The following is a 12,037-nucleotide window of genomic DNA, read 5'->3' on the forward strand; positions in this document are numbered from 1 at the left end:
TAGTACAGAACCCTGAATACTCATTACATATGGTTGTAAGATTCAGAGATAGCAGCCCAGTCCAAAGACCTAGATGATATCACTAAGTCAAAGAGAACTTGAATAAGCTCCAGGCAAGCCTTGACCTAACCTCAGTGGAGTCATTTCTGTTTCCATTTATTGCTGACATTTGTAGTGACCAGGGCTATATTTTGAACTAAGCTTCAGACGTTCGTCTCCAAGCATTTTCTTTTGTGATAAATTATAGTTTATAATTATAGTCTTTTCCCATTCTCTCTTTTTTTAAATGAGTCTTCTCATCCCTCTTAATTTAATTTCTTCTCTGAACTTTTTTTCTTGTAGAAGTTTATATTTTTTAAAGACAGTATGATATTTCATGTTGCAACCCTAGTTTTATACAGATCTTCCGCTCGTGGCTGATGAAGTTAGAAGTAAATTGTTTTTGATTGGACAAAGTCGATCCTGCCTCTTGATAGCCTCATTGATACTTAATGGAACACTACATTAAAACACTGGCTGTTTCAGTGCCTTTGGGCTGGGGCCCACTTATGACAGTGAAAGCGGAATCTTATCATTGCACAGTACAAAGATAGTTTCATTCCTGGAAACAGGGATGTATGTCAAGCATCCTCAGCAGACTATCAAGCATTTGCTGTATGTGTGCCACAAACCTTTTGAGGTTGTCATGGGTCCTGTTCTGTTTATGAGATGTGTTTTACTTTCTGTCAAAGACTAGTAGAAGAATTTTGCACAGTTAACACATAGAGGGTAAGGGAAGACCAAACAGAACCAAGATATGTAAAACTATAGGCTGGGTTCTCAATGTAAAGCATGTGAGAGACCTCATGTCCAATGCTCAGGTTCGGTTCCCCCTGGAAAGGATAAAAATGAAATGGACTTCCAAACTTCTGTGTTGTTGTTGTTACATCTGACCTACTGTTCCCTTTGCCAGCCCTTAGTAATGGGGCTTACATGAGTGAACCCTGAAAGATAACTTGGAATATTTATGACCACTGTTTGCTGTTTATTGTTGGCGGAAGTATGTGTCCCACCAGCAGCTCCCAAAAAAAACACACCGAGGCTTAACATTAATTACAAATGCTCAGCCAATAGCCCAGGCTGTTACTAGCTAAGTCTTAGAATTAAGTTAACCCATACTTTTATCTACGCTTTGGTACATGGTTTGGTTCCTTTTCTCATGGCAGATGTCCATCTTGCTTTTCTCTGCACCTGCTGGCAACTCTTAACTCCGCCCTTTTTCCTCCCAGCATCCTTAGTTTGGCTGTCCCACCTGACCTTATTCTGTGGGCCAGCCAGCTTCTTTATTAAACCAACCACAGTGACATATATTCGCACAGTGTAAAGGAATATTCCACAGTTTATTACTGCCTTTGGGTGCACAGCCCGTCCAGGGTGTTGAAAGTCTGTGATTCTAGGGACTGAAGAGATACAGACATAGATGTCGTTCGTTTGTGTGTAGCCCCCAAAAGTAATAATGACAGCAAGGAGCAGGCATGTACCTTGGGTTTAGCCTGTGTCAAATACTTTGTGCTATCAGCCACGCAAAGCAGGTGCTGCTTCTCCTTAACCATTACACAGGGCAATGGATGTTGGCGATCAGTACTGGGTCACAAAGGTGATAAGACCACACAGCCCCGGTATTTTGATGAAAATCACACAATGCCTTATGTCAGCTGTGTTTCTTGTGTCTCAGGCCTGATGTTTCCTCTGGGAAGATTTTTCCATATCAGCTTGTGGCCTAAGTTACGGGATTTGAGTGACAAGCCACTGTTGCCATTCATTTTGGGGCGCATCAGGAACGCCCACTTACGATGAGTGTTTTGTTAAACTGGCTGCCAGGAGCATCATGAGCTCGGTGTGTGTGAAGCTGCAGAAGCTGGGGTGGTGAAATGCTGTGAGGGCTGTGATGATGAGCCTCCCAGTGAGTGTGGGGCTGGTGAGGGCGGAACCAGACAGCTGTCACCTTAGCCTTAGTCTCTTTCTCTGTTAAAGTGGCAAAGGCTCTTGCTCATAATGCAGCTCTCAATTTAGTTCCCATTGGGTCTTAGTCTTTTGTGAAACTAGTTTTCAGTATATTTTTTTGAAACTTTTAGAACAAATTAAATGAAATAATCTGCGTTGTGTAAAAAGCCAGTCGTTATAATTTCTAAGAATGAAACAGGAAAGCCCTGAAGGGCTGGGCCTGTTTACATTACGAGCTTTCAAATATAATCCAGTTTGACATTAATCCACCAAGTAGCTTTCCTTCACCTCCAATGTCATGGGTAAAATCCTGTGATTTTTTTTTTTTTTTTTTTTTTTTCTCAGTACACAGCAAACTGCTTGAAAGCGGGACTGAAACTTAGTGGTCACTAATTACCACATGACTTGCCAGTAGGGAAACCAACATTCACCCCTGTAATAATGTAGACTTAAGTATGGATCTCCCTGCCCCTCCCCCTAAATAGAACTGAAGAAATTGCTGTTAATTTTGACTTTGTTTCCTTAAAGAGACAAAATTTATTTATGACCAAAAAATAAATAAATAAATAATCAATTCAACTACAATGACTGAAAACTTGTAAGTCAAACATTCTGATTCATTACCAGTCAAAAGAAGATTCCAGACACTTTGACGAAAGGCTGATACCTCTTTAGTTAACGCTAATTTTTAAACTATGTATTTGATTCTTGGGCCTTATGTCTTTCTAGTCTGAAGACTGAGGTCCATTTTATTTATTTTGTAATTTATTTCACTTATTTATTTGAGACAAGGTCTCACTGGATCAACTCAGCAATTCTATTTTCAAGATGGAGATATCATTTCATAGGACAGAGAATTTTTAAGTCAAGTTGAAAGCAGAGACATAGACCAGAACCTGCAATTATGCAATAATAGCTGGTCCAGGTGTACGCATTATCTAACCCAGGCAGTATTTGAATATTGAATAAATAAAATGCAAAACATCGTGGCACTAGAGACACCAGAAAGCTTGCACACAGAATTCTTAAAATACTGGTTAAATGATTCCCCAAACAGCTACTGTGATGTCACCATATTTTTAAAGGTAAAATTAGAATTTTCAGAAAGTGTTTCAGTAGTAATATTCACACTGTTAGTGGAGATCAAAGATAATAATTTACCCATTTGCATTGAGTGCGAGGGGAGTTGGGTAACTCTGGTTTAGGAGGTTTTGGGTATGGGGCACGTCTTAGTGGACTGGTTCCTAGCCAGCAGGTTATGTGCCTTCCTTCCTTATTTATAGAGGTGAAAATATTTTCACAATGGAAATTACCTTGAAGAAGGGGCTTATAGGAAGGTCACGTTCTTTAGCCACATCAGAGTAGCCTTTAGTAGTTTAGGATGAAAGCCTACTGCATCTGGTGGGCAAGACAGAAGGCCCCAGTCCCGGTGCGGAGATCACACCCCCACCCTAAGTGGGCCTAACACATGGCTGCCTCTTTCCTCCATCATACAAGAAGCATACACTACAAATCTGGAAAGAATGAATGTCAAAGGGAGCTTGACGGCTGGCAAGATGGCTGTGCTGGTAAAGGCCTTTGCCACCAAGGCCTGATGTCCTGAGTTTCACATGGTAAAGGGAAGAACCAACTCCCACAAGGTGACCTCTGACCTCTATGTGCATGCTGTATCTCGTTCTCATTCTGTCTCTCTCTCTCTCTCTCTCTCTCTCTCTCTCTCACACACACACACACACACACACACACACATCTGTAATCATCTTAATGGCTTGGCTCTTGCTCTCTGAAGGAGGGCGAATCGGCTCATTAATGTGTGTGCTGGGTTTTGCTTGCTTGTTGGCCTTTAAAGACATGAGCTTTTAAGACATTTTCCTGTATTTATTTCAATTAATAAGATTTATATGTAGATCACTGCCTTCTGTGCAGAATCTTTTTAGCTGCCTAGAAAGCTCACTGAGGGCGGGACAGTGCTGTGGTGGTTGTGGGTAGGTCTGTGAGCGTTAAAGGGACTGAGTGCAGTTTGCACGGGATCAGACAGCAAGCATTTAGCGCTTTGGAACATACTCCTCTTGTGCTGTTTTCTATTAACCAGGAATTAATTTCCACTGTTATGAACAGAGACCGCATGCTCTGAGGACTGCTCAGGACTACCGCCATTTGTGTGGTGGTGGGTTGTCCCATATAGAAACTGCAGGACTTGCCTACTTTAAAAAGAAACAGTGAAATCCATTGCTCTTCATGCCTGTTCCTCAGCTGCTGCACAAAATCCCTATTTCTCATTTGTTTTTTTCCCATCCTGATTTCAGGAGCTGTTGGGCCAAGAGAAAATTTTGTCAGTTTTCATAGATAATATAGTGTGTGTTTACATATTCTCCACTTAATGGTGGAATGAACATAATGTCTCGAACCTCTCAGGTCTAAAATTTCCATGTTTTAAGTTTATAAAATTAGCCTTTAATGACTTCCATAAAGTGATTTGTGGCACTTGGTAATAAGATTACCCGCAAGAACTCTCCTCTAAACGGATTTCACTTGAGAAGTACGAAGTGACAGCCTGGGCGCTGTTTCCCTTACAGTTCAGTTAGCATTGACGATAGGCATGTCTGAGTAGACATTAGGGAATTTTAGCTAGATCATCTCTAGACACAGCGAGGGTTTGTTACGTCTTGAGAGCTGCATGGTGATTTTGTGTGTGAGCTCAGTGTTGGCTGTTTAGAAAAGCCCTCTCCCCGGTGTGTTTGTGTTTTCCTCTCGTGGAAATGCGAGCGCTCTGACAATTCGTGATCAGGTATTGTAACACAGCATAACAGGTCCCGATTTCATCAGCAATGGGGGGCGGGGGAACTGTCACTTTTGAAGTAGCCACACAGCACAAATATAAGGTGAACAACAACGAGGCAGGCTTTGACCTTTGTGTTAATCTAGATGTCGCTTTCCACGTGATCTCAAGTAACACACACGTGTGGACTGTTGCTAGACATCTCGGTGTATACTGCAAATAATACAGTCATTAATCTGAGCCAGAGCACAATAAGCTGAAATCACTAAGATGATAAGAATTCACACTTAACGCCTAATCAGCCAGTGCAAGTTTCCCCAAGGCACTTCCTGCTTCCAAACTGTGCTGTGCCCATTGTATTGTCTTTATTTCCCATTACTCTGTAAGATAGGGAGTGAAGTGATGGTGTGATGTCATACTCCCCCCTCCCCCACGCTTGCTCTGAATGCTTGGATTTAGAGACGAATTGTCCATGAAGTTTTTTTTTTTTTTTTTTTTTTTTAAACAGTGCACTGCCTGTCTCTAATGACGGTTTTTGTTTCGTTCAGCCTTCCCAAAGGCTGGGATAACTGTGCTAACCACTCTGTCTAAGGTGGTCTGAGTTAGGGCGGTTCTTTATGAGCAGTTAATACGGACCTTGCAGTGTTTGGATAAAGGTACTGCCAGGGTGTTTTTATGGGAATTACCAGTAATACTTCCTTGGGTTAGGGTAGCATCCTATGCTTCTAAGGTGGGTGGGAGTTTGAGGACAAGACCCTTGGTTTCCCCTCGGTCCCAGGCGTGCAGTCAGTCAGTCAATCAGTCCATCCTGTGCTCCAGCATTGGTAGCTGTGGACAGATTTCTCTGTGCTTGGACATCACAATCACAGAACCAGGTGATGGTTGGAACAGTACAGTTCTGGACCATGAAAATGGGCATCAGTGTTGGGGTGTTAGTGGGTATTTTATACCTAAATTTTTGTTTGTGAATGATTATGAGATTTTTTTTTTAAAAAAAAAATTCTTCCTTTGTAGCTAGGTTTTTTTTTTTTTTTTTTTTTTTCAGGAGTATGGCTCATTTCCTACAAGAATGGATAGAGTTTATTAAATAATTCTTGTCATTTCTGCCAGAAAGCCTACGGTTTGCCTTGCTGGAGAGTCATTTTATAAGAACGTTTGTTGAACAGATAAAAATCGGTAGATGCGACTATTAAATAACCATTCAGTTTCTGGGCTCACGGTTTGCCCAGAGTGCACAGTTTGCATTGCTCTCAAGAGGTCTGTGTGGATATTAGTAACTACAAATACCCCAGCCAACAGTGCTGGGGTCCCTTACTGTGGAGAAAAGCGGGTTTTGAACTCGGGCTCTAAGGAGGAAATGATAAAAGCACTCGACTTCAAAGCGGTCCTTCGGTAACTGATTCGTCACCGCAGGAGCTTGGTTGCAGCCCAGGATAGGGACCTGGCCACCCCGCCCACTCGGCCCCCTAGCCCTTCCCCCTGCCCCCACCCCACACTCTCATTTAGCAGTCAAATGAGCCAGCGGTGGGAACGGCTGCCCCTGGGCCGCTGGTGTCAGGTTCTGCCGCTGCCCTGGCGGATCCCTCTGGGACCTGAAGCCGGGAGGGGTTTCGGGACATCTGAACCCGGCTGCCCCGCTCCCAGCTGCAGAACCCGGCCCGCTCCGCGCTGATGTCACCAAGCTGTTGCATTGGAGCCTCTAGGCCTCGCCTCGAGATTCCTCCCCCCTCCCCCTGAAACCGCTCTGGGCTGGGGAAGAAGCCGAGTGGGCAGGATGACTGCGAAGTTAAGTCACGGGAGGGCGTAGCACGGAGCGGAGCGGAGCGGAGCCGGCGGGCGGACGGGATCAGATCGATGCCGCCCGGGCTGGGTGTGCTGCCGCGAGGCCCCGCTGCCCTGTCACAGCCCGAGCCCCGGCGGGAGCGGCGCAGCCTGCCCTGCCAGCGGTCCTCGGGCGGCTGGGGCTTCAGCTGGATGCGAACTGCCTATGCCTGCCAGGAAGCCCGGAGCTCGGGCTGCGGCCGCCTCAGCCTCAGGTGGAAGAAGCCTTCTTCGGGAATATCAGATAAGAATCTTGGGGGAATTTATTTTTTGGTTTTTGTTTTTTTTAAAAAGAACCTTGGACATGCCTTAAGAAGGTTTAATAGTTGCTGGATTTCACTGCCCTGGCCTTTTTTTTTTTTTTTTTTTTTTTTCTTTTGGGTAATTCTGGATAACCTCAAAGAAGCTTAATATGGGAAGAAATACTGCCTTTTGGCTCAAGTTTATTTATACATGACTCCCCCTCCCATTTAAAAGAAAAATTTAACTTTTTTTTTTTTTTTAACAACATCAAGCATAACTTATTTTTTCTCCGAGGATCTATCTGTTCTGTGCCTTCCGATCTGAACAATACATGGCTCTTGTGTTTGTCTGCCTCTCAAAAGTTTATATGTAAAGGACATGGAGTTTTGCAAGCCATCTTTTTTAAGTGGATTACAGTTCAGCCGGAGTTCTGCCGTGCCTAGGTTAATGTTCAGCCTGTTAAAATGCTTGCGCGTTTGGAAATTTTAATCTGGAAACCTCAAGCAAAATTAAACTAAAATGAGAAATGGACTCAAGAGTGGAATGCTGGGAGTGTTTAAGTCACCGTTAGCTGGGTGCTTGTTTTCATGGGCCTGGGAGTGAAAGGGGACTTTGATAGAGTTGCTGGAGGTGGCCGGAGAGCTACACACTCTCTGTCTTGGTGCACTTTACTTCTTAGAACCAGGTAAAAGGATATAGCTTCATTTACACCGATGCACTGGTGATAACCGTAAACACCTCAGACACTATGCCTTGTTATTTGTGCCTCTATGCTGGATGCATCATAGCTCTATTCACAAGTAGACCTCCTTGGAAGAGGTTTTGCTGTATTTCTTCCTCTGGGTGTCAAAAGCTGCAATATTTGTTTTGACTATCTACAAAATGGGGAAGCCACTCAGCAGACCAGACTGTTTACGCCAGAATCCTCCGTGTGTAGGGAAGGACGAAGGAGAGGAGGACCTGAACATTGAAGACTGTTACGTCCCGCAGCGGTCCATCTATGACACAGTTAGACTAAACGAACAGATAGACTCGGGTTCCAAAGGTAGCCTGTCTTCTAGGCATTTCACAGAGCGCACTTTACCCTACAGTCACAGGACGCTAGACGGCAGCTCATTGTGCTCCAACGGTGCCCTTTCCTCTTCCAGCATATTTGAGCTGAGAGGCCGGGAAGCTAGCAAACTAGATGAAAAGATGATCTTTGATGCCCTCAAGCTAAACAGTGACGTCATCCGAAGCACAGGTCTGTCCAAACCCAAGTCCCAAGCAGAAAAGAAAGAGCACAGGAGGTCGTGGCGGATGTTTGTCCCAGCCAGTTTTATGGACTATGCAAACAAAAGTGAAAGTTCTTTTGTTGAACCTACTGATGTGTCGGATGTTGTTACCAAGGCCGGCAAGGGCAGATGGGGCACTAATTCTCAGACTTCGGAAGAGGATGACTCTGGTTTGTGTAGTCCCCCAGCAGAGAGAGAAGAAAGGCAGGGCATTTTAAATGGAGACCAGCCACAGCTTAGAAGCCCGTCTTCTGCTGAAGATATCCACAGATCAGAGCAATACAGGCCACTTTTCCCTGCGGATTCCGCTAGCGAACAGAAGATCCCACTGCTTTCGTGCAGGAGTGCCCACCCCGATGACAACTTCCAGGATGTTTCTTTACTCGAGGGGAACAAGTGCAGGAGTGGTCAAAGGGCGCTCTGTGGTGAGGATGGCTGTGTGCAGAGCCAGTTGAGAGCGGATACAAAGTGTGGTGCGTTAGTTGTGCCAAGAGACGGAGAAAACAGGTGGATTTCCAACTCCGAAGAAAAGGAGACAGCTTCCAGACAAGGGGAGCCCCAGATCGCAGCACACAGTAGGGGACATGGGAAGGAACCTCTTGGGGGTTTAGAGCTCTCTCCCACAGACCTAGGAGAGCGCCATGGAGACTTTGGTAGCCCAGGTTTGATAGAAAATGTGATACTGTTGACACAATACGATTCAGCAGACTGCAACGTGGCATCTAAGGGTGACATAGAGGCCCCCTTTCCTGCCCAGGAGATGGGGGTGACCCAGATGAAGTGCCCCCTCCAATTCATACCAGTAAAAAAGAAAACAGGACCCAGAAGAAGGGGGGTCCAGGCAGGAACATTGAATACGGTCTGCAATGGCTTCCAGTTGGTCCAGGTAATTAATGGGATTGGAAAACCACAGTGGCAGCTGCCTGTGGTCCTGTTTCAGAGGGGCCAAGAATGATTTTAGTAATGATCAAATGCAGTCATTCACTTGAGGGCCTTGATTAGCACCCTGCCAGATGCCAGCAATTGATGAATCCATTGGTGTAACAAATTAATTAGGGGTTGTTGGGGAATGGTCATTCCCAGATGTTCGGGGGGCCTGTGGTGATTGTAGACAGTGGCTGTTGTAGTTCATTCAGAATTCCCCCACTGTTAATTTGGGTTAATGCTAGGGTTTTGCACACATTGTGGTTTAAAACAGTGCCATTTAAGGGCAGTTGTTTTGAGTCTATTAAGTCTATCAACAGGCTTAGTCATAAAGGTACAAACACAGTGTTGTATTTGTTGTGGTCTGCAAAGCACTCCACCCACCCCCATGGGGGAGAGGAGAGAAGATGCTGTGCTTTTGCAAGCATTGTAGACCCTAACTCTCCAGAGCTGCAGATGAGCTAAGAAAGTAAAGGGCCCTGCCTTGTAATAAGTGGAGGTTGTCTGTCAAGCCTGTAATTTTTTTCTTCCCACTCAGATTCAAGTTGGCTATTTTGGTGTTTCCCCTAAGCTCTTCTGGTAAACTTTGCCTTGGAGTTAACTTCATTTTATTTTAAGGCTCTCTGTGTTTGTGTGCTGTGAGTGTGTGGGTGGGGGGGGCAGAGTGGGGGGGCAGGTCTTTATAGGTATTTGTTACTGCTCAGAGATGATGAGGAATCTAAACAGTATCACAAGTACCTCTTTGGTCTGTGCCCTTCTGTCTACACCTTTCCTTGAGCCTGCATCAAATGCTCTGCTAATTTAAAGGTTTAGCAAAATACCTTTTCCCTATAAGATTCTATAGCTGATGTGTAAAATTGTGTTTTATTTTTCCCTGACTTGGCTGTTGGTGCAGTCATTTTGAAAAATTTTGGAAAGTGATCACAGACCCACGTAGACCTGCTCTGATACGAAAACCCTTAGTATACCCAAGATCCAGACTGCAGACAGTTTACTAGAACATTGTTATTAGTAAGGCTTTTGTCCTGAAAACCTTAACGTTTTCCCCTGAAACATTGTATAACATACAAGAACACAGCAGTTTCCCTGACCCTGTGTATTTGTTTGTAAATTGTTGGACATCCCCTACTTAGCTTACTGGAAGTGGTACCTTAGAAAGTTCCGTCGAAAAGAAACAGGTGTGTTGGGGGGGGGGGAGTTCCATGGAGGATGGGAAGGAGAGGGGAGGGGGGGGATGACTGATATGTAAAATAAGATTGTTTCTAAATTATTTTTAAGAAAACAAGAAAAGGGAAACAGAATCACAGTGCCAATACCACCCGCTGCAGCTATCTGTTGACGTCCTCAGGAAGTCACACCTTTCGAAACGCAGGAGAAAGGCTCCCTTTTCACTGAGGTGACCAGGGAATCTTCTGCTGCCTTCATTCCAAGCAGCCAATTTCTTAATGGCTGGTAATTGACATAGAAACCCTCAGCCAGCATGGAAATGTCTATGTGCATGGCCAGTGGAAAAAAAAGCAGCTTGAACTTTTTGTTACCAGGGCAGCTCAGGGGAAACAATGGCTCGTTTGTTTACTCTTCCCGATGTATTCGTTCTTACAGTTAGCATAGAGGTACCCTGCATGCTCAACAATGGGCCAGCCAGCGTCTGGTCTGGGGCGTTGTCTCCTCGGCCCCGCCTTCTTTGTGTACAGTTACTTTTCACTGCTAAAGTTTTCTCCTGAAGTGTTCTTTTCATGTAATCTGCCTTTATTATGTTTCCATATGTTCTGCTTATCCAGCCATTAATTATTTTTATGGTATCCTTCAGTATAATGACTCAGAATCCCAAACTTTATTCTCCCTTAATATCTGTGTAAAATTTTCATCACTAAGTTAAAAATAATTGATTTTTTTTTCTTCTTCTTAACACCCTCCAAGCCCAACATTTTAAGTATTTATATTACCTGTGTGGGGAGGAAATAGTGTGTTACTTTCACTGCTACCTAGAAAAGGGTTGATAGCATCCACCCAAGATAGGTGTATCATCTTTTATGTGTTGACGTCAATCCAGCAAATAACTATTGAGTACATATTACTATCTAGGTACCGTAGCAGGCCCAGGGTCTAGGACTATTATACACAAAACAGTAATTTCCATTTCTGTGAATTTGTATTTTAATCTAATGTACTACATCCTTTATTATAAGTCACAAGCAACTGGGGGACCACACGCTGGATAGAATGTCGGGTAGGGAAGCGAGTACCAGGAAGCTGTTGACAGCAGTTTCATGAGAGGAAGCAAACAATGCGAAAGCACAGCCCATGTGGGGTCGGACCCAGGGTGAGGGCTCCTGTGTGCAGGGGCCATCATCTCAGTCATGCCCACCTTTTCAGTGCCTTTGGCGCAAGGATCTTCTGCTCAGGATCTTCTACACTAGAATTAGAAGGTTTGGTCTTTTCATGGAATCCCCGGGGCTTTCTCGTGTTCAGTCGCCGACTTTTATTGAACGAGTAATTCCTCCGCCGTGTCCTCAGGAATCCCTACTCTGTCTTCCACATGTCCCGTTGTGTGGGCAAGGCTTTCCTCTAACATTTTTATTCGTCTTGTTTGTTGGTTTTAGGTTGTTCCCCCCCCCCTCCCCCAGCATGATTTCAATTTCAATTTCTGCAGCCATTCTATGTCTCTGTTAGATTCTGTTTTCATATTCTGTAAACAAACCCTCTTTATTTTTCATTCTGATCTTTGCTTTTGTGCTTTTGTGGTCTACTCATCTCCTCTTCAAGTTGTTTGAACATGGTTTAGTCATTCGTTCAAACCCTTTGACTGTGTCCCGTTGGACGCCGGTACGTGTGGATTGGCAGTCCTGGGGAGAGACGTGGTACCCTGGATTTTCACTTTTTCCTTGTTTCTGCACGACAACTGTGTGCCTGACGTTGGTTGGTGAACTGAGTTTTCCTTTCGTGTTTTATGATTAAAGTTCAAGCTCCCTTTCGCTGGAGGTGTTCACGGTGTTCAGGAGAGGACTGTCAT

At 44.4% G+C, this 12,037-nt stretch overlaps 1 protein-coding gene across 4 annotated transcripts in view; it reads left to right on the forward strand.

Annotated features, from left to right (window-relative positions):
* Dst (dystonin) overlaps positions 1-12,037 on the forward strand; it is a 348,777-nt gene that overhangs the window by 272,970 nt on the left and 63,770 nt on the right. The window lies entirely within an intron of this gene.

The sequence above is a fragment of the Phodopus roborovskii genome, unplaced genomic scaffold, assembly GCF_943737965.1.
Source record: "Phodopus roborovskii unplaced genomic scaffold, PHOROB, whole genome shotgun sequence".
NCBI classification, from domain to species: domain Eukaryota; kingdom Metazoa; phylum Chordata; class Mammalia; order Rodentia; family Cricetidae; genus Phodopus; species Phodopus roborovskii.